The sequence below is a fragment of the Rattus norvegicus genome, assembly GCF_036323735.1.
Source record: "Rattus norvegicus strain BN/NHsdMcwi chromosome Y unlocalized genomic scaffold, GRCr8 chrY_unlocalized_11, whole genome shotgun sequence".
Lineage (NCBI taxonomy): Eukaryota > Metazoa > Chordata > Mammalia > Rodentia > Muridae > Rattus > Rattus norvegicus.
Genome location: NW_026947369.1, coordinates 10,546 through 33,630, shown reverse-complemented (window position 1 = coordinate 33,630; position 23,085 = coordinate 10,546). Strand labels below are relative to the sequence as shown.

Sequence of the window (23,085 nt, the reverse complement as noted above, 5' to 3'; positions counted from 1 at the left end):
TCAGAAATATGTTTCCCAAACACTACGATTTTCCCTATACTCCTTTAATGGAATGAATATTACATTATATTTTCTTATTGTACATTCTAAGATAGGGGACTTTATAATATTCCTGAATGTGTACTCAAAAATTCTTTTTTCCAATTCCATTTTCTGCAATGATTTTGGCAACAAAGGGGGCCCATCTACAGTGTAAGCATAACAGTGTAAATACTGTGTACATACTTCAAATGACACACTACCAAATCCTTATTTTATCCAAAAATTACCAGACATTAATAAAGGAAAGTACCACATTGACTATATAATTTGTTTCTCTATTCCCACTTGATATTATTTCTGCAATATCTGCCTTCCTGTGTTTCATTGCCATACATGAGGGTTTTGGATATTTTACCATGATTTTTATTAAGGCCAAACATAAGATATAGGAGGCTGGGCAGCGAGTGGAATGACTTGAGGACCAGTGAAACCTCAATATCTGTAGTTTCAAAAGAACAGGATGGGGTCTACTTGGTGTTGCCATTTGTGAATTCTACAGTCTTGACCTAGATGCACAGAATTCATGTTAAAATTCCAGCTAAAATTATAGCTTCAGGAGCCACCAAAAGTACATATATATACATCAGCTTCTGAAACTGCACAAGATTTATGAAGGTAAGAAGTGCATTCTGTCAGATATAAATATTTCCTGAGAGACACAGCTAGATTATACAAATACAGAAGTGAATGCTAGTGGCAAACCAGTAAAGTGGAAATGGACTTCTTGTTTGTAGATTTTGAGGAAAGATTACAAGAGCTGAAGGGGCTTTAACACTATAAGAACAACAATGCCAATGAACCGGAGCTTTCTGATACTAGAACAATATTCAAAGAATGTACATGGACAGAGGTATGGCTCCAACTGCCTATGTGGAAGAGGATGGACTTGGTGAGCACAATGGAAGGAGAAGTCCTTGGTCCTCCCTAGGTTTGACTCCAAGTTCAAAGGAATGTCAAGGGTTAGTATGGAGGGTTATAGAAGAGGAGGGGGACCAGTTAGGGATCTTATGGGCAGGAAACTGGGAAAGGAAATAACATTTTAAATGTAAATATAGAAACATCCAGTTAAAAAAGCAATAATATTTGCTAAAAATGAAAGATATTAAAGAAAAGATAATTGCCAACTAATCATACCTATTGACTTGGAAATCTACAATGATAGTCAGAGTAATACTAGTGGAAAGACTAAGATGATGAAATCTGAACTAGAGCACTTCTCTCTCCCAGATAGAAGTATCAGACAGAAACTGCACTATAGGTACCCAAAACATTGAAGAGTTTACTCTGAGCTGAGGACATAATACTTCTCCATCCCATCTTCCTTAGTAACTTTCTCTTTCTGACAAAAAGTATAAAGTCCATGACCTGTCAGGGATACAACTGTGCCATTCAAAACACTTGACTTTTGGAATAAAGAAATGAATGATATAAACTCTCTGACTTCCAGAAAGCAAAAGAACAGGGAAGTTCAGATGCTCCTGAGAGGCTCCTGGCTCCTGATTCCCTTATGTGGAAGGCGAAGTTAAAGGCTATCTCTTCAGAGATACGCCTCAACACCTAACAAGGACACACTAAGCTTTCCCAAGCACCAAATATTTCTTCCTTGTTTTTATACCAAGACAGAAGGCCAGCTTCCTTCTCCCCATCTCATATCCTTCATCCTCTTTTTTCTCACTCCAAAGTTGTCTCTGAATTAGGCCCATTAGTAAACCTTAGAGTTATTGAAGGAAAATCTGAGAGGGAGTTGCAGTAACTACAACAGAAGGAGCTAGGACTCACCAGGTTGTAAGAGAGTTTTCAGGGAGGTCCTAATGATAATGTCACTGAGAACTACTGTGGTCTACATGCTGAACACTTTTCCTTACATTGACCAGATTCTAGAGTGTCCTTACCAGGTATATCTCCGGAAACACTGTTGAAACCTGTATGTACTTCATCACTCTAAAGTAGAGACTTCTCTCTGCTTAACTAGTCATTACATGCTCTGAATGTAGAAAGTTAGCCAGGAGCTTAGCATGGGTAGAAAAAATTTAGGAACATGGAGTGTATGACATACTTCTAGATAATATTTTTATTCCCAAGTTCATTCCTGTGACATAAAGTTCAATTTTCTGTGTTTTCTTTCTTTCCCGAAGGCAAGTATTTTCTCTACAACCTTAAATTGAATGAATATTGTATTTCAATTTCTTCCTGTAAATGGGTAGTTTTACCAAAAGGTATGGCCAATAGCCTTCTATGTGTCAACATTTGTGGGCAATGCCATTGCCCCAATAAGACAGAAGTTTCCTGCGCCCCATTTTACAGATGATATCCTTTTAACTGCAAAGAATGAAGAGATTTTAGATTTAGTATATGGAAATTTATTTAAATTGCTAGAAGGTAGGGGATTTGATTACTGCCCCAGAAAAGGTACGAAAGGGCAATTTTGTAAATTATTTAAGAGCAAACTAAGTCCTTATAACATTATCCCCCAGAAGGTTGAATTGAGGAAAGATAATCTTAAGACTCTTAATGATTATGAAAATTTGAAAAATTACTAGGAGATATTAATTGGGTCAGATGTCATTTAAAATTACCTAATTATGAATTAAAACCATTGTATAACATTTTAAGAACAACAATGCCAATGAACCAGGGCTTTCTCATACTATACCAATATAGAAAGAAAGTACATGGACTGAGGAATGGCTCCAAATGCATATGTGGCAATGGATGGAATTTTTGGGCGACATAGGAAAGAGAAGCCTTTGTCCTCCCTTGTACATCTTTCACTTCAAGGGAATGTCATTCAGGAGAAAAGCTGGTTAGAGAAGAAGGAAATGGGAATGTGTAGGGATCTTATGTGCAGGAAACAGGGAAAGGAAATAATATTGGAAATTTGAATATAGAAACATCCAGTTAAAAAAAACAATATAATTTGCTAAAAATTAAAAAAAAGTAAGATGTAAAAGACAGTAAAAGTTGCCAAGTAATCACACATATTTACTCGTAAATCTGATGTGGTCGAGTAATACTAGTGGAAAGACTGAGATGATGAAATCTCAACTAGAAGCAATTCTGTGTCCGTAATATTAGTGTCAGACAAAAAAATCACTATAGGTGTCCAAAGCATGGTGTTTACTCCGAGATAGCAACACAATATTTGTACTTCCCTTCTTCGTTAGTTCCTGTCTTCTTGAGAAAAACAGTAAAGGTCAGGAGCTCAGGAAATCAATTGTGCTCTTCACAACACTTGGATTTTGTAATAAAGAAATGAATGATATAAACTCTCTGAATTTTAGAAACCATAAGAAGAGGGAAGTTGAGATGCTTCTGAGAGACTCGCAGCTCATGATTCTCATATGTGGAAGGTTCAGATAAAGACTATCTCTTTAGCGATCCCACACAACTCCTATCTTGGACTCACTGAGCTTTCCAAGGACCACACAGATCTTTCTTTTTTTTCATACAAAGACAAAAAGCCAACTTAATCCCCTTCTCATATCTCTTCATCTTCTTTTTTCTCACTCCCAAATGACTGTTTACTCTGAAATAGAGGACAATTAGTAAACCCTAGAGGTAATGAAGGAACATCTGAAGATCAGTTGCAGTCACAGCAAAACTTGTGACATCACAGAAGAAGTTTTGGCTCTCCAGGATACCAGAGATTTTTCATGAATGAACTAATGATGATGTCTCTAAGACCTGCCATGGCCTATCTGCTAAAGAATTTTTCTTACATTGACTAGATTTGAGGGTGGCCTTTCCATGTATGTCTTCTGTAACATAGTGGAAATGTTTACATACTCCATCTCTCTAAAGCTAGTGACTTCTCTTTGCTTCTTTAATGGTAACATGCTCTGAAAGGACAAAGTTAGTCAGGGTCTTGGCATGGGTCGATGAGATTTAGGAACAGGTGTGTAGAAGATTCTTCTAGATAATATTTTCATTCTCAGGTTCATTCCTGTGGCACACAGTACAATTTTCTTTGTTTTCTCTGTTCCCCAAAGGCCAGTATTTTCCCTACAGACATTTATTTGAATGCATGTGCATTTCAATTTTTATTGTATATTCCTTGATAGGTGACTTTATTCATATTCCTGAATGTGTACTCAAAAATTCTCTTTTCCACTTCTATTTTCTGCAATGATTTTCGCAACAAAGGCGCCCAGCTCTAGAGTGATAATAACAGTGTAAATTGTGTGTATCTACTTCAAGTGGTAAACTCCAAATTCCTATTTCATCCAAAAATTTCCACATATCAGTAAAGCATAGGACCACATGGCGTACAGAATTTGGTTCTCAGGTCCCTTTCGATATCGGTTCTTCAATATCTCTGTTCCAGTGTCTCTGGGTTAGATTTGAGATTTTTGAATGTTTTACCATGAATATTTCTTGAGGCCAAACATAAGATAGAGAAGGATGGGAATTGATAAGAATGGCTTCAGGACCAGGGAAACCCCCACTTCAATAGTTTCATAAGGACAGGAGGGAATCTATTTGCCAATGCAATTTGTGGACTCTACATTCTTGACCTAGTTGCACTGAATCCATTTTAAAATTCCCCCTAACTTCATAACTGTTGGAGCCACCAAAAGTATATACATATATATCATATATATTTCATATGTATATGATATATATATATGTATATATATATATATATATATATATATATATATATATATATGAAATCAGCCACCAAAACTAGATAAGATTTATGAAGCTAAGAAGTGCATTCTACCAGGAACTGGATATAGATAATTCCTGAGAGACACATTTAGAGCATGTCAAATACAGAAGTGAATGTTAGTGGCAAACCAGTGAACTGAAAACAGACATCTTGTTGGTAGTTTTTGAGACAGTATTACAATAGTTGAAGGTGTTGTTAACTCCAAAAGAACAATATTGTCAATGACCCAGTGCTTTCTTGTACTAGACCAATATTCAAACAATGAACATAAAACTATGGCTCCAAATACATATGTGGCAGAGTATGGGCACCAATGGAAGGAGAAGCCTTGGTCCTACCTAGGTTTGTCTCCCAGTTCAAGGGAATTTCAAGGGGCAGAATTATGGTTAGAGAAGAAGGGATTGTGAACAGGTAGTGATCTTATGGGCAGGAAATTGAGAAAGGACATAATATTTTAAATGTAAATATAGACTCATCCAGTTTAAAAACACTATAATTTGATAAAAATTTAAAAAAGAAAGATTTAAAAGTAAAGAAAACTGCCAACTAATCACACTTATTTACTCAGATCTCTAAATTGGTATTCAGAGTAATACTAGTGGAAAGACAAAGATGATGAAGTCTCAACTAGAAGCACTTCTTTCTCCGAAATATCCGTGTCAGACACAAAATGCACTATAGGTATCCAAAGCTTGGAGGAGTTTACTCTGAGCTAAGTACTCAATACTTGTCTTTACCTCCTTCCTTAAGACCTTTTTCTTCTGGGCAAAAAGAATAAAGGCCATAGCTCTCAGAAAAACAACTGTGCCCTCTCAAAATCTATTCTTTGCAATTAAGAAATGAATGATATAAACCCTTTGACATTCAGGAACCATAAGAACAGGGAATTCCAGATGCTTCTGTGACGCTTCCAGCTCTTGATTCTCATATGTGTAAGTCTCAGATCAAGTCTATCTCTTCAGCGATACCACTCCAACCCTTCCAAGGGCTCTCTGAACTTTTCAAAATACCACTTATTTCTTCATTTTTTTCATACAAAGACAGAAGGCCAGGTTCCTTCTTCACATCTCTGATCTCCTCATCCTGTTTGTTCTCACTCCCAAATGGCTGTTTACTCTGAATTAGTGGCAAATTAGCAAACCAGAGAGGTAATGAGGTAATATGTGAGAGTCAGTTCCTGTCAGGACAATAATTGTTACATCACAGAAGAAGCTAGGGCTCTCCTAGTTACAACAGATTTTTCATGGAGGTCCTATTTATGATGTCACTGAGAACTGCCATCTCCTACCTGCTAAACAGCTTTCCTTACATTTACCAGATTCGAGGGTGTCCTTTCCAGGTATGTCTCCTGTGACACAGTGGAAAGCTTTACGTACTCCATCTCTCTTAAGCTAGAGACTTATGTCTGCTTCACTAGTGGTTACATGCTCTGAATGGAGAAGGTTAGTCAGGGGCTTGGCATGGGTCCCTAAGATCTAGGAATATGGAGTGCAGGAGATTCTACTGGATAATAATTTTATTCCGAGTTCCATTCCTCTGGCCTATAATTCAATTTCCTCAGATATCTTTCTTTTCTAATAGCCAGTATTTTCCCTACAGATCTTTAATTGAGTGAATATTTTATTACATTTTCTTAGTGTACATTCCTTGATAGTGGACTTTATATATATTGCTGAATGTGTACTCAAATGTTCAATTATCCTATTCCATTTTTTTGCTCTGATTTTGAAAAAAAGGGGGCCCAGTACTAAAGTGAATATAACAGTGTATATATCCTGTATCTACGTAAATGACAAACTCCCAAATCCTTTTTTTATCCAAAAATTACCACACATTAGTAAAGCAAAGGACAACATAGACTATAATGTGGTTCTGCGGTAGCATTAGATAGCAGTTCTCTAATATCTACCTTCCAGGGTTTCCATGGCCAGACTTGAGGGTTTTGGATGTTTTACCATGATTCTTTATTCAGTCCAAACATAAAGTTCATTACATGGACTGGGAGAGGAGTGGCTTGAAGTCAAGTGAATCTTCTACTTCAGTAGGTTCATAAGAATAGAATGGAGTCTATATGGCTTCGTCATTTGTGGATTCTAAATTCTTAACTTTGTTGCGCAGAATCCTTGTTAAAAATCCACCAAACACCATAGCTGTACAAGGGACCAATTATATCCTAGTCATTCTGATTGCTGTGCTATGGAAACTCAGGATTTTGTTTTTGATTTCCATTTACCTGATGGCTAAGGATGTTGATATTCCTCAGTTGAGAATTCATTGTTTAGCTCTACACACACAAACACAAACACAAACACACACACACACATACACACACTCTCTGTCTCTGTCCCTGTCTCTGTGTCTCTCTCTCTCTCTCTCTCTCTCTCTCTCTCTCTCTCTCTCTCTCTCTCTCTCTCTCCGCAACCAAATGTAGATAAGAGTGATGAAGCTAAGGAGTCTATGCTGCCAGTGAACTGAAAATGGACATCTTGTTGGTAGGATTTGAGAAAGGATTAGAAGAGCTAAAGGTACTTTCAACACCATAATAACAACAATGCAAAAAAAAAAAAAACAGAGATTTCTGGTACTAAACCAATATTCAAAGACTGTACATGGACAGAACTATGGCTCCAACTGCATATGTGACAAAGGATGGTCTTGGGGTCACCAAGGGAAGGAGAAGCCATTGGGTTTGACTCCAAGTTCAAGGCAATGTCAGGGAGCAGTAAGGTGGGTTATAGAAGAAGGGGAGCAGAATTGGATAGGGCAATTATGGAAAAGAAACTGGGAAAGGAAGTAACATTTGAAATGCAAATGTAGAAATATCCAATTAAAAAAGCAATATAATTTTATAAGAAATTAAAAAAAATGAAAGAAAGAAAAGAAATCTGCCACCTAATCAAACCTATTGAGTCAGAAATCTAAAGAGTCACTGTCAGGGAATGGTATTCAGAGTAATACTAGTGGAAAGACTGAGATGATGATGTCGTAACTAGAAGCTCTTCTCCTTCAGATATCAGTGTGATAAACAAATTGCACAATAGGAATCCAAAGCATGGAGGCGTTTACAATGAGCTGAGGAGATAATACTTGTCTTTCCTTTGTTTCTTTGGACCTTTTCTTCAGGGCAAAAAGAATAAAAGCCACAAGCTCTGAGAAGAACAACTGTGCCCTTCCCAACAACTGGCTTTTGTAATGAATAAATTGATTATATAAACTCTCTTACTTACAGGAACCATATCAAGCAGGGAAGTCCAGATGATTCTGACAAGAATGCAGCTCATGATTCCAATGTGTGGAAGGCTCAGATCAAGGCTATTTATTCAGAGAACCCACTCATTCCCTACCCAAGACTCACTGAACTTTCCCATTGACGAATTTGAGGGTGCCTTTCCAATAGTGTCTCCTGTGACATACTGGAAAACTTTACATACTATATATCTGTAAACCTAGAGACTTCTCTTTGCTTCATTAGTACTTACATGTTTGGAATAGAGAATGTTGGTAAGGGGCTTGGCATGGGTAAAAAAGATCTAGGAACATGGTGTGGAGGAGATTATTCAGGATAATAATTCCACTTCCACGTCCATTCCTGAGACATACAGTTCAAGCTCCTAGTTTGTCTCGGTTTCCGAAAGACCAGTATTTTCTGTCCAGACGTTTAATTGAAGGAATTTTGTATTACATTTTCTTAGTGTACATTCTTTGAAAGAGGACTTTATATATATATATTCCTGAATGTTTACTCAAAAATACTGTTTTCCAATTTTATTTTTTGCAATGATATTGGCAACAAAGTGGGCCCAGCTAAAGTGTGAATATAACAATATAAATATTCTATACCTACTTCTAATGATAATCTCCCAAATCCTTATTTTATACAAAAATTAACAGAAATCAATAAAGCAAAGGAGAACATAGACCCTAGAATGCGGCCCTGAATTTCTTTTAGGCTTGAAAAATTTTGCCTAGAAATTTTGTAGTTGTATTTGTGTCTTTATCCCTCCACTGGTGTCCTTCCGGGCTACAGGAGTTGGCCTCTAAATGTTCCATATCACCAATGTAAGTCACAGCTTAGGTAACCCCCATTGATTCGTGGGTACCTCCATTATCCCGGACTCTTTCTCTTCCTGGAGATTTCCCCTACCTCCTCATCTCTAAAAGTTCAAGATTTCCTTTCCTTCTCCTGACTATCGGATCATATCTCCTCTCCCTTCCCACACAGGATCCATTTTCCTCTTCCTTCCATCTCCCATCTAGTTCCTTCCCTCAATCGGCCTCCTAGACAATTTTATGCCCATTCTACATGAGACTCAATCATATGCACTTGGGGCATTCTTCTTGTGTATCTTCTTTGTCTCTATGAGCTTAGTGGAGAATGTCCTGTAGTTTACGGATAATATTACTTATAATTGAGCAATTTCAAAAACCCTGCTGGATCATATTTTTATAGTAGTATTCAACTTTGAAAATGATAATTTAATATGTGTGAACGTCAGGAGGAACAAATTTAAGTAAAAAGAAACTTAAAACATAGATCAAATCACAGATTTTAAAAATTGACCTAATAATAAAAATTGTCTACTATCATAAAGTTTGATTATATCACAGGCAATTTTTTAATTGGTACAATAAATTTGGCAGACAAATGATGTTTTTACCAAATAATTATGGATAATTTGACTAAGATCAAATAAGATAAATATATTATTTCAATTTTGATATCACTTGCTGGCATTTTTCCTCAAACATGATGTATATAGCATTAAACATAATGGTATTAGTTTTAAATTTTAATATTTATTTTAACCTAACCTATAAAGTAACAGGTTGTCTTATTTTATTCTTGTTGACATTCAACCTCATCCTCGCTTTTTCAGTTCTTTGTTCCTTCCTGTCCTAATTCCCTCACCACTTATACTCTTCTCTCTTCATTATTCTTACTTCTACATCCATATCCCACATGTTCAATATCTTCCATGGCACACTGTTTAAAACCCAACTTTCTAATGTCTGCGACCTATATCAGTTAAATAAACTCAAACCATCCACAGCTTCACATAAATACAAGTATATTAGAAGGAGATTCAATGATATATATGAGAAAGAACACCTGGTATTTGCCTTTCTTAGTCTTTGCTACCTTACTCGGTATATTTTCTAGTTACATTTATTTTCCTGAAACCATGATAGTTTAGTTTTCCTAGGGCTTAATGAAATACCATTTCGTATATTGTCATATTCTAAGGTATCTACATATCAATGAACATTCCTTAATATTCTCAATAAAACAACAATAGATTTTTTGTGAATAATGATGAGAAAGCTCAAATAGAGAAGTCAAGATTAATTACTAACAAACTAAGAAAAAAATTTCAAAGATAAAAATTTGTGGTTATGTTAACTAGATCAGTGTACATTAAGGTTAATAAAGGATGTGGTATTTATAATGTTTTAATACTAATTAAAATGTAGAATATTCAATACTTTAGAGAATGCTTATAAAATTGTCCATCACTAAGTGTTACTTACACTAAAAATTTAATATTTTTATAAAATATTTTGGATATATATATATATATATATATATAACCTTCAAAATAACATTAAGAAGTTACTGTCATAAAATTCAATAACAACACCAAAGACCGGTTATATGAATTAAAAACGGACTAGAAGTTATTGAAAACCTCTCCAATTAAATTCAGAGACTTAGAAAAGAGATAGCCTTTTTAAAGAAAGGCACATGGCAAACAAGAAACAATAAAATCCTGAAACTATACTAAGATGGTTACTATTCATTCCTATGTGCTAAGGTTTCATCAACAAGCATGGTAGATGAAGAGAAGGTATATGTCAGAAAAATTAATTCATGTTTAACATAGTAACTTTCTTCATAATACCCAAGCAGACACTTCTCTTTTTTCTTGCTTAAAAAGTATGTACAAAGCACGGCTTTTGATTATAACACTAATATTTCAAAACTATCATTAAATATGCAAAGATCTTAACACAAAACCCATAGTTTTCATAGCAACCATACAAACTTAAGAAGGAAAAGAAAACATTTTTAAGTACATAGATATGCGTAATGAAGTCCCCACCTTACCAGTAACAGATGGGTCAAACTTATTGTTCTATGTATTACATAGAATACTCTATCCCAGTTCATTGTTCCTTAGCATATGTTTTTCCTCATCTTTCTCTGTTACTTATCTTCTGAAAGCAGGTTGTATTTCTCATAAAATTAGTTCAAATCATCCAATCTTCACTCCAACAAAAAGAAGGTGTTGACATTAGAGGAAAACCAATTAAAGGTTCTCATTCTTTATTGTGCAAAATTTTATATATGATTTTGTATGCTTAATATGCTTCTACACCTTAGTGATGACAATTCAATATGGCCTGAAATCCAACATTCTTAATTCACAATGTAAAAGCCCTTTAGCTAATCACAGAAAAGCCTTCAAAGTGTATTTACATAGGTTTATTTAATAATAATTCAACTTATAGTGTAAGGGGAATAGTGATGTATAACACGTTTTCTTACATTTTTGGTGCCTCACATTATTTTATAGCTAAGAGATTTCATTAGAATCAAGAAAAAATTATTAACATCTTACTAAAATAAAATGAGAATTTTTCTCTGTATAATTCAGAACTTATTCTTGAACATTTTTGTGACACTGTTTCTTTTATATCCCTGGCAGTACCAGAACTCACTCTCCCTCTCACCTTTTCTCTCTTTCTCTCTCTGTAGACCAATCTGGCCTTGAACTTAGAGTTCTGCCTGCTTCTGCTCCCCAGTGCTAAGAATAAAGGCCTGTGCCACCACACCCCGTTCTTGTCTACATCTTTAACATGCTCTTGTCTGATTATATTCCAAATCTTATGAAGTTAGTTCCCTAAAGTACCTAGAAAAACTCCAATACCAAAAATATATTTTGCATATCTAAGTCCCTCTTCCCAAATTCCTGATTGATCTAGTCACCTAGCAAGCTCTCTGAAGGAACTGAAAACAACAAATTTTGCTTTCATAACAGGAATAAAGAAAAGGACTGTTTGCTGCACGATCTCTTGATATCACGGAACAATTCTTCCAACACTACAAAGTGAAATCTCATAAAGAAATGGGTACCCGAAGCCACAGTTTCTTACCTTCTATTTGGTTGTGCACACTGTGACCACCATTTCATTTTAACCAGGTTTAACGCAAAGGTATTCTCTGCCCCAAGAATCCAATTCTACTATATTGACATATTCAGCCATGTTCAGATAAATTTAATCACCAAGCACACCAAAGTAAGGATTTATAAAATATCCAACAGAAACATGGGAAGAAATGCTACAAATATAAATTCATACAGAATAAATAAACAAAAGGTCATTTACTTTTTGTAACACAACATCTATCCATTTTCATTGTATTGATTGGTTCTGTGTATATTCAGAAGCCAAGAAAATTGTATTTAAGCCAGGACACAATTTGTGAGTTTTAGTTCTCTCTATTATATAGACTATGAAGACTAACACTTAGATATCAATGCTTAATAGAAAGCAATTTTACATGTTGTGTCATTTAACTATTTCTCGGATTTTTTTGTATAATTGAAAAAGTATAGCTAAATCTTCTTATTTAATATTATTCCCACTCAATTTCAATATCTACTTTAACTCTGAGTAATAAGTCCAAATGGGATCTGATTACATATATTGGCCACATACGTATTTTTCTAAAAATTATAAGGCAAAGTTTTATATGCTAGAATGTACACTTTTGGGAGTACTGGAATTTAGTTCATCCTTTTTCATTACTTTTCTCTGAAAGACTATTTTTTACTAATTTGTTTCAAATTTTTAGAAGTATTGTTGTGTGTGTGTTTGTGTGTGTGAGTGTGCCTGTGTGAGTATACATACATACATATACATGTATATTTTATAATTCAAATATAATAAGACAAGAGAAAGTAGCTTGAGTGATATTGATAATTTATAGACACAGTGAATTTTTGTATATGCGTATATATAACCTTGAAAATATTTTCTGAGTATTTTTTCAAAAGCAATTTTTAAATATGTATACTAGATCAAACATGCTAATTGCAGTTTTAGCTTTTTCCACACTAATTTTATCTCATTAGATGTCTAGAAAGAAATATATGGATCCCTGAATCATATATTAACTCCAACTGTAGGTAGAATCAATGATAGATCTTATTTTTCTCACCTTTACTTCATAAATTATATATTTAATATGCTCTATTTATATTAGAAACGAGTGCCACATTATACATATATATATGTATTTGTTGATAACTTCCTTCTGTAAACAAACATTAAGAATTAATGATTTATATACATTATTACAAAATCTAAGAACATTCAGTGTGTTCCATAATCAACTACCATAATGCATAAATATTAGAATCATTTCCTGTCTGACGCTATTAACAAAAATTACTTGATGTACCATTCCTATAAACTAATTTAGATATTATCCATCTGAGTTTCTTCAAGGAAATGTCTAACTTTTAGTAAAGGGAAATATAGTAAAATTGTTACTGTCTTTGAATCACAAATGATGTCAGTATTTTTTTTCATTCTATATTTCTTTAAATTGTAAAATACAGTTTTGTTTAAATAAGTCATAACAAAAAGGGACATATTGATTATAGACAGCAAAAGAGAGCAAATGAAATTAATGCCAAACTCTAATATTTGAGCCAATATCAGAAATGGGAAATGATATTTTACTATTAATTTAAGGAGACATAATGTCATTTTTATTTAATAATTTTCCTGAATATTTTATGTATTTTCAGTTCAAATGGTATCTCCTTTCCTCCCTCTCCCATAAACCCCCCTTCCAGCTTCTTTGAAGATGTTCCCATTTCCACCAACTCACTTCAACCTCAATGCCCTGGCATTACCCTACACTGGGGAAACAAGTCTTCACTGGATTAAAGGATTTTAATTCCAATCATGCTGGACAGTGCATTTCTCTGCCACACATGTGGCTGGAATCATTGGTTCCTCAAACTGTACTCAGTAGTGGGTTGTTTAATCCCCCTAATTTCTGGTGTGGTCTTGTTGGTTGGTGGTGTTGTTTTTCCTGGGGTTTTGCAAATCCCTTCAGCTCATTAAGTATTTTCTCTAAAACTTCCATTGAAACCCCCATGTATAATCCAATGGTTAGCTGCAACCATCCTCATTTATATCAGTAGGGATCTGTCAGAGCCTCTCAGGAGACATCCATATCTGATTTCTATCAGCAAGGATTTGTTGGCATCAGCAATGAAGTCTGAATTGGGTGGCGGCATAGTGGATGGATCCCCACGTGGGACAGTCTCTGGTTGACCCTTTCTTCAGTCCCTGCTTGACTCTTTATCATTGTATTTCCTCCCATGAATATTTTGTTCCTTCTTCTTAGAAACAATGTAGCATCCACATTTTGGTCTTCTTTTAGCTTGGGCTTCATATGACCTGTGGATTCTTTCTTATGAATTCCACACTTTTGGGTTGATACACACTTCCAATTAGTTTATATTATTTGTGTTATTACCTCACACAGAATGATAATTTCTAATTCCATCCTAAGAATTTTATGCAAACATTGTTTTTGATAGCTTAGAATACAGGGTGTAAATATACCACATTTCCTTTATCCATTTCTTTGTTGAGGGACATCTGGGTTCTTTTCAGCTTCTGGCAAATATATGTATATATGTATATATGTATATATGTGTGTGTGTGTGTTTATACATACAATTTATGTGTGAGTATGTATGCAGATATATATATATATATATATATATATATATATATATATATATATATTTGCTTTCCATATATAGCATCATGTGTCCTTGTTATATGTTGGAGCATCTTTTGGGTAAATACCCAAGAAGTGGTATTGCAGGATCCTCATGTAGAACAAATTTTGTTAGAAAATTCCAGATTGATTTCCAGAGTGGTTATACCAGCTTGCAATCCCACCAACATTGGAGGAGTGTTCCTCTTTCTCCACACCCTTTTAAGTATCATTTGTCTACTGAATTTGTTTTTATCTTAGCCATTCTGATTGGTGTGCTGTGGAATCTCAGGGTTTTTTGTTTGTTTGTTTGTTTTGTTTTGTTTGTTTTGTTTGATTTGTTTTTTTGTTTTGTTTGTTTTTTTGTTTTGTTTTTTTTTTTGATTTCCATTTACCCGATGGCTAAGGATGTTGATATTCCTCAGTTAAGAATTCATTGTTTAGCTCTATACACAATTTTGATAGGACTATTTGATTCCCTGTAACATAATTCATTGAGTCTTTGTATAGATTGAATTTAGCCCTCTATCAATTGGAGGATTGATAAAGATCTTTTCTTAATCGGTTGGTTGCTTCTTTTTGCTAATGACAGTGCCCTTTGCCTTACAAAAGCTTTACAATTTTATGAAGTTCCATTTGTCAAATCTTTATCTTAGAGCATAAGCCATTGGTTTTATATTCAGAAAATTTCCCCAGTGCCCAAGTGTACAAGACTCTTTGACATTTTTCTTCTACTAGGGTTAGGTTATATGGTTTTATGTGGAGACCCTTGATCCACTTTTACTTGAGCTTTGTATGCGGTGATAAGAATTGATTGATTTCACTTCTTCTACATGCTAATTTCCAGTCAAACCAGCACTATTTGTTGAAAATGCTATGTTTTTTCCATTGGATGATTTTGGCTCCTTTGTCAAATACCAAGTTCCTGGTGTGTGCCTTCATTTCTGGCTCTTCAATTCTATTCCATTGATCTGGGTATTTGTCTCTGTACCATAACCATTAAATTTTTATCATTATTTTTCTGTTACACAGTTTGAGGTAAGGTATAGTGATTCCCAAAGAAGGAAAAGATCTTTACCAATCCTGCAAAAGATAGAGTCCTTATATCCAAAATATACAAGGAACTCAAGAAATTAGACCGCATTGAGACAAAAAGCCCTATTAAAAAATGGGGTCAGAGCTAAACAAAGAATTCACAGCTGAGGAATGCCGAATGGCTGAGAAACACCTAAAGAAATGTTCAACATCTTTAGTCATAGGGGAAATGCAAATCAAAACAACCCTGAGGTTTCACCTCACACCAGTGAGAATAGCTAAGATCAAAAACTCAGGTGACAGCAGATGCTGGCGAGGATGCGGAGAAAGAGGAACACTCCTCCATTGTTGGTGGGATTGCAGACTGGTACAACCATTCTGGAAATCAGTCTGGAGGTTCCTCAGAAAACTGGACATTGAACTGCCTTAGGATCCAGCTCTACCTCTCTTGGGCATATAACCAAAAGATGCCCCCAACATATAAAAAAGACACGTGCTCCACTATGTTTATAGCAGCCTTATTTATAATAGCCAGAAGCTGGAAAGAACCCAGATGCCCTTCAACAGAGGAATGGATACAGAAGATATGGTACATCTACACAATGGAATATTACTCATCTATCAATAACATTGCCTTTATGAAATTCATAGGCAAATTGATGGAACTGGAAAATATCAAGCTGAGTGATGTAACCCAATCACAAAAAAAAAAAAAAACACACACATGGTATGCACTCATTAATATGTTGCTATTAGCCTAAATGCTTGAATTACCCAAGAGGCCTAGAACACATGAAATTCAAGACTGATGATCAAATTGTGAATGCTTCACTCCTTCTTTAAAATGGGAATAAGAGTACCCTTGGCAGGGAAGAGAGAGGCAACATAAAAACAGAGACAGAAGGAACACCCATTCAGAGCCTGCCCCACATGTGGCCCGTACATATACAGCTACCCAATTAGACAAGATGGATGAAGCAAAGAAGTGCAGGTGGACAGGAGGCAGATGTAGATATCTGCTGAGAGACACAGCCAGAATATAGCAAATACAGAGGTGAATGCCAGCAGCAAAGCACTGAACTGAGAACAGGAAACCCGTTGAAGGAATCAGAGAAATAACTGGAAAACTTGCAGGAGCTCAAGACCCCATATGAACAACAATGCCAAGCAACCAGAGCTTCCAGGGACTAACCCACTACCTAAAGACTATGCATGGACTGACCCTGAACTCTGACCTCATAGGTAGCATTGAATATCCTAGTAAGATCACTCGTGGAAAGGGAAGTTAGTCCTTGTTCCTGCTAAGGCTGAACCCTAGTGAACGTGATTGTAGGGGGGAGTGTGGCAATGGGGTGAGGATGGGGAGGGGAATACCCATAAAGAAGGGGAGGTGGAGGGGTTGGGGTATGTTGGCCTGGAAACCGGGAAAGGGAATAATACTCAAAATGTAAATAAGAAATACTCAAGTTAATTTAAAAATAGAAATGAAAGGATCCAGTGTTAGAAATATGCCCAAAAAAATTAAGCGAAAGACTACAAAAATTTGGAAGGGAGATGAGATGCGGGCAGGTCTAGGAGTAGCAGGAGGGATTGTAGGTGCACTTGATCAAAGCACATTGTATTACATGTACGAAATGTTCCAAAAATGAAAAGCAAACCTTCCCATCCTTTTGATATCCTTATGCTGTGTTACAAAGCAAGGCTTTCAAGAGGAACACAGATCAGATATCAGCTCCTGCTTCTTCTTTTACGGGTGTCCTTGTGGTGAATAAATTTTACAAGCAGAAAAAAAATAAAGAAGTTCTTTTCTTGTTGAGGATAGTTTTCACTGTCATGGGGTTTTTGTTTTTTCAAATGAGTTTTCAAATTGCTCTTTCTAACTCTATGAAGAAGTGAGTTGGAATTGTGATAGCGATTGCCTTGAATATGTTGATTGCTTTTGGCAAGTTGGCCATTTTTGCAATATTAACTCTACCAATCCATAAGCATGGAAAATCTTTCCATCTGAGATTTTCTTCAATTTTTTTCTTCACAGACTTGAAGTACTTGTCATAAAGATCTTTTACTTGCTTGGTTGAAGTGACACTGAGGTATTTTTTATTATTTGTGACTAATGTGAAAGTTGTCATATCCCTAATTTCTTCTCAACCTGTTTATCCTTGAAGTAGAGGAAGTGTAATGATTTGTTTGCGTTAATTTTATATCCAGGGACTTTACTGAAGGTGTTTTTGGCTGAAAGAGTTCTCTGGTTGAATTTTTGGGGTCACTAAAATATACTATCATATCATATACAAATCATGATATTTTCAATTCTTGAATTCCCTTTGATCTCCTTTGGTTGTCTAATTTCTGTGAATAAGATTTCTAATGCTATATTAAAAAAGTAAGTGGAGATTGGGCAACCGTTTCTGTTCCCAGATATTTGTTGAATTGCTTCAAGGTTCTCTCCATTTATGTTGATGTTGGGTACTTTTTTTGTAATATTGTTTTTACTATGTTTATGTATGGACCTTGAATTTATTATATGTACCAAATCTTTTAACATGAAGAGGTATTGATTGTTTTCATTCTTTGTCACCATCTAACAAGATGATCATTTGTTCCCCCACCCTGTGAGTTTGTTTAAATAATTGATTTTTCTACATGCTGACCTCCAGTTGATCCAACACCGTTTCTTGAAAATTCTGTCCTTTTTCCATTAAATGGTTTTAGCACATTTTTCAAAGATAAAGTGACCATAGGTTTTTGCATTCATTTCTGGATCTCCAGGCTTGGATATCTGGTAAAACTTTCAATTACCATGGATGGAGAAACCAAGATACTCCATGACAAAGCCAAACTTACAAAACATCTTTGAACAAATCTAACTCTACATAGGAGAGTAGATGGACACTTCCAACACAAGGAAGGAAACTACACCTAGGAAAAATTTGGGAATTAATCTTTCAACAAACCCAAAAGATGATAGCCACACAAACGTAATTCCATTCCTAACAATAAAAATAACAAGAAAGAACAATAAATTTTATTTAATATCTCTTATCATCAATGGACTTAGTTCTCCAATAAGAAGATATAAACTAAGGGATTGGATAAATAAAGTGGACCGAACATTTTGCTGCATACAGGAAACACACCTTACTTATATAGACAGTCACTATCTCAAGGTAAAAGGCTGGAGAGAAATTCCAAGCAAATGGTCCCAAGAAACAAAACAGAAATAGCCTTTCTTACATTGAATAAAATTGACGTTCAACCAAAGATATCAAAAATGATAAGGAAGGACAAAATAATTGTCAAAGAAAAAATAATACTAAGATGAACTATCAATTCTGAACAACTATGTTTCAAATGCTAGGGCACCTAAATTCACCAAAAGAAACATCACTAAGACTCAAAGCATATATTGGCGCCAACACAATAATAGTGGGAGACTTCAATACCCAAGTTCATCAATTGACCGTTTGTGGAAAATGAAACTAAATTGATACAGTGAAAATAACAGAAATAATCATCCAAATGGATTTAGCAGATATTTAAAGAACATTTCATCCTAAACTACAGAATATACCTTTTTTTTTGCACCTAAAAGTAACTTCTCCAAACTTACCATATACTCTGTCACTAAACAGGTCCCTATAGATACCAGAATACTGAAATAATCCCATGCACCCTATCAGATTATCATGGACTAGTGCTGGTCTTCAATACTTTCTTATTTTTATATTTGTTTTTATTATCAATATTTGCTTAATGTGGTATTTTTGAAACACCAGCTTTCTTGATAGTTTGGCACTATGAAATCTAGGTTGGGTTTAGCCTAGTAGTAATCCTTCCATTTTGCCTCTATAGTAGCAAGAGAGACAGCTCCATTCCATTCTTGGATATATTCTACATTTTGAGTGAGCATTTTGGGCACACTGTGCATTTAATGGTTTTCATCTTTTCTTAAATATATATTATTATTATCTCATCTTACAAATTTGTAGTTTGATAATTACATTTTAATATCATGGTTCCTGAATGGATCTTTTGATCTCATTTTGTTTATATGTTATCTCCATTTTAAATGGATTTTCCTTTGTGAATATTTTCTGTCTTTAAGTATGTTTTTGTCTTTATGTGATTTTATTATTGTTTATCAATGAAAAAATGCAATTTATTTACACCAGCAGCCTTACAGGAAGGGGAACACAAGAGTTAGTTAGATATTTGTATAGTATGGGTTACTTATTAAAAAATAAAAATCTCTGAAACAAAGGACAGTGATGAATTTCACACTATCCTCCCCCAATGTTCCCAGCATACAATAATTCCCAGTAATGGCCTGAGGTCATGTGCTGTTGGGAATAGTTGATGGAAGAATAAACCCACAAACCACAGAATATTTAAAGAAAAACTTTCTTCCATACACACAGATACATAATAGTATTACAGGGAGGTCAATACAATTAATTGAAGAAGATGAGAAGAGGAATGTTGTGAGGACAAGGAAAGAATTTAAACCACTGTCAACTATACAATGGTGAACATTTGTTCCCAAAAAGTGGTTTGTGTGCCAGAACAATAACAGCTGGACCGGACCCACCTTTTATCTACACAGAGTGTGGAGCTATGGTCCTATTGGAAACAATGAAGACAGAACCCAAAACAATAGCAAAAGGAGGAATTAATATAAGCAATCCGGTGATGCAAACTACCAAAGACATGTTTATGTTCCAACCAGAAATCGCAGGAAATCTAAAGTCATATTTGAGCACCCCATCTAAAGAAAAGTGTGAGCGAGCCATGGCCTTTCTCCCTTTCATATTTTTCAAGTACTTTACAGAAACAAGAATCTCAGACTGCTTTGTCCATGATTTATGAAAGGGTTTTCTAGGTGTCATGTATTAAGAAATCATTTAAAAGTATTTTTAGCTCCTGACACGGTTTTATTAAAGTTCTCAAACTTCTTGGACTAAGATTCCAAAGTGTAACTAGGCCAACCCTGAGCTGTAAAACTATGACAAGGCAACAATAACAGATATTTTCATGGCCCAAGCACTAAAGCACTGTACTATTGAGTAGAGTGATCCAAATTAATTCAAACAGCTCAAGAGAGAAGCAGAAAAAGGTTAGAAAAGTGATGAAGAATCAACACCTTGCTTGTGTATGCCAGCAATTATGGTTCTGCAGTAAGTCCTAAGAGGCAGTATCCAAGTAGCAAGGGGAGGAAAGGACTAAGGACAAGACAGGGAGAAAAACTAGCATGGCACATATATGGAAGAGAAAAACTGAAAATGTCCTGTAATTTAAAAAAAAAAAGATTTTTCATTATTTTCTCATTCCAATCAAAAGAGACATCCATGAATGATTCTCCTCTAAGGCTTCCATAAAAGAGGTAAAACGAAAAAGAACATAAACATTGAAAGTTTGAAAATAAAACAAAAGTAAAAGAACTTGTGTATGTTTCAGAGCAGGAACACTGAAAAATGCACTAAATCTGGTCAAGATGAAACGTAGAGTGGGAAGCAGGAATTAGAATTAAGAGCTGCAAGAGATAGGCAGGTGAGCAGTGACAGGAACATGGCCAGGCCTGAGAGATAAGGCTGGATCTTTACAGGGACACAGAATGAGGTAAGAAAACATTTCAAATAAAGCAGCACCTTTCCTTTCTGCTCACCTCAGTAATCCCATCCTCTAATATCCCCCATTGAAGGACTAAAATAGAAGAGTTGTGGTATGTATGTCACTCACTTCCCATTTACTTTTAACCCTGCCTCCAAAGTCAGGAAATCCAAACTTTCTAACTTCCAAGAACAAAAATACAGCTCCAGGTATAAGGAGGTCCTGAGGGCCAAATGACAAACTGCAGTTAGTGAGAGTAGAGAATATGGAGATGTCTCATTCAACATAGCAGAAGTGTGACGGCCCAAGCTAAGAAAGGAAAAGGCAACCATATCAGGTAAACAAGGTCTGCTTCTCATAACATTAAACTCATTTATATTATTCTTTCCTTATAAAAGAAATACTTTATTTGGGCTTATAAACCAGAATATCAGAGTCAGTGATTGATGATATCAGAGCAAAGATATACAGGCAGAGGTTGCTGACCATAAGCGGAAGGTGGAGAAAACTAGATTGAAATAGCTTCAATCCTTTGGAGCTTCAAAGCCTACCCCGAACAACATACCTCCTGCAACAAGGACATACCACCTAGTGAGGTTACAATTTTTGGGCATTTACATTATTCTTAACTACACTTAGTCAAATCAATTCCCAGCTCAATCTTCATTTTGAATGAAGCTGATTTTCCTGCAAAGTGGCTTTACCATCTTCTCTTCCTAATATTGGCTTTCATCATGGGGATAATAGATGATTCTGGATGCATAGGGGATGTTTTTATTCCTATATATCACTCCATATACGTACTATATGTGTACTGACATTCCAATGAGTTTCATTTGGAGAAGGTATAAATGGTTTAGCTTATATATATGCTTTCAACCTCTATTAACATCTTTTAGAAAATATCAAATATCCATTCTTGGTTAATAATTTCTTCTCTCATATGATAAAAAAATAAAATTTTACTCTAATCAAAATAATTCTCTATTATTTTAATATTGAAAGATACAGAAGAATATTAAGATAATGTGGAATATTAAATCAGCTGATCTGCATGTTCATTAATTAAGAACAACTAGAATCATTGATATGTTTTTGGAACATAATATAGTAACAAATACAAAAGCATTGAATAAATAGTGGCAGAAGACGAGTGTCATCATCTAAAATGTACCTTACCTTCAGATCCAGTGTTTTCTTTCATGTAGCAAGAATTCAATTTACCTACTCTTCCTCAGTATTTTTCAAACTCTCATTGACTCTAATTTCAAAGCTGTATCCTATAACTAGCATGATTGTTAAATTTCAAACCAAGTACAGTGCATGTGTCAATCATTTTCCGCCTTTACTTATTTGTGTTTTATTCTGTTCCCAAAGGCCATGTTGTGTTGAAGTTATGAAGAATTTCTTGCTCCTTTGATGAAAATTTTCTGAAAGCATAGATTATTCATATTTGTAAAATACTGTTGATATGTTTAATAGTACTGGATATTATAGTTAAAATCATCTGGATTAGGAATTTTTGCATGTATATCATAACACACTAAAATATTAAAGATTAAAAGTAGAAGAGCTAGAATTTATCACATGTTTTTACTCTTCTAGGGTTTGTAAATTTACAAAATCTGAAAAATGACTTCTTTCTGTGAAATTCACATTCATGAGCTATTAAATTCTAATCAAAGAGTGTGTCAGCACCAATTAAATTGGATTAAATTATAATTGCAATACAAAATGTTTGTAGTAAGTATATGGGCAAATAATTTGTCTGAATATACTAAATAAGCATGCAATATAATCATAGGTTTGCTCTTCATTAAATAAGTACTCCCATTTATAACTTAAAAAATACAGATATTAAAGTGAGTTTTGTTATATAACAGCTAATAATGGTCTTAGTAATGGATTAAATCACCAAACA

General features: G+C 34.8%; 1 long non-coding RNA gene across 1 annotated transcript; it reads left to right on the top strand.

Moving 5' to 3' along the window:
* The first annotated feature begins 4,997 nt into the window (after positions 1-4,997).
* On the top strand, positions 4,998-13,750 carry LOC120099709 (uncharacterized). The gene is made up of 3 exons (XR_010062047.1): positions 4,998-6,053; positions 11,755-11,929; positions 13,582-13,750. It is a non-coding gene; the product is annotated as an uncharacterized LOC120099709 (long non-coding RNA).
* Positions 13,751-23,085: the final 9,335 nt, after the last annotated feature.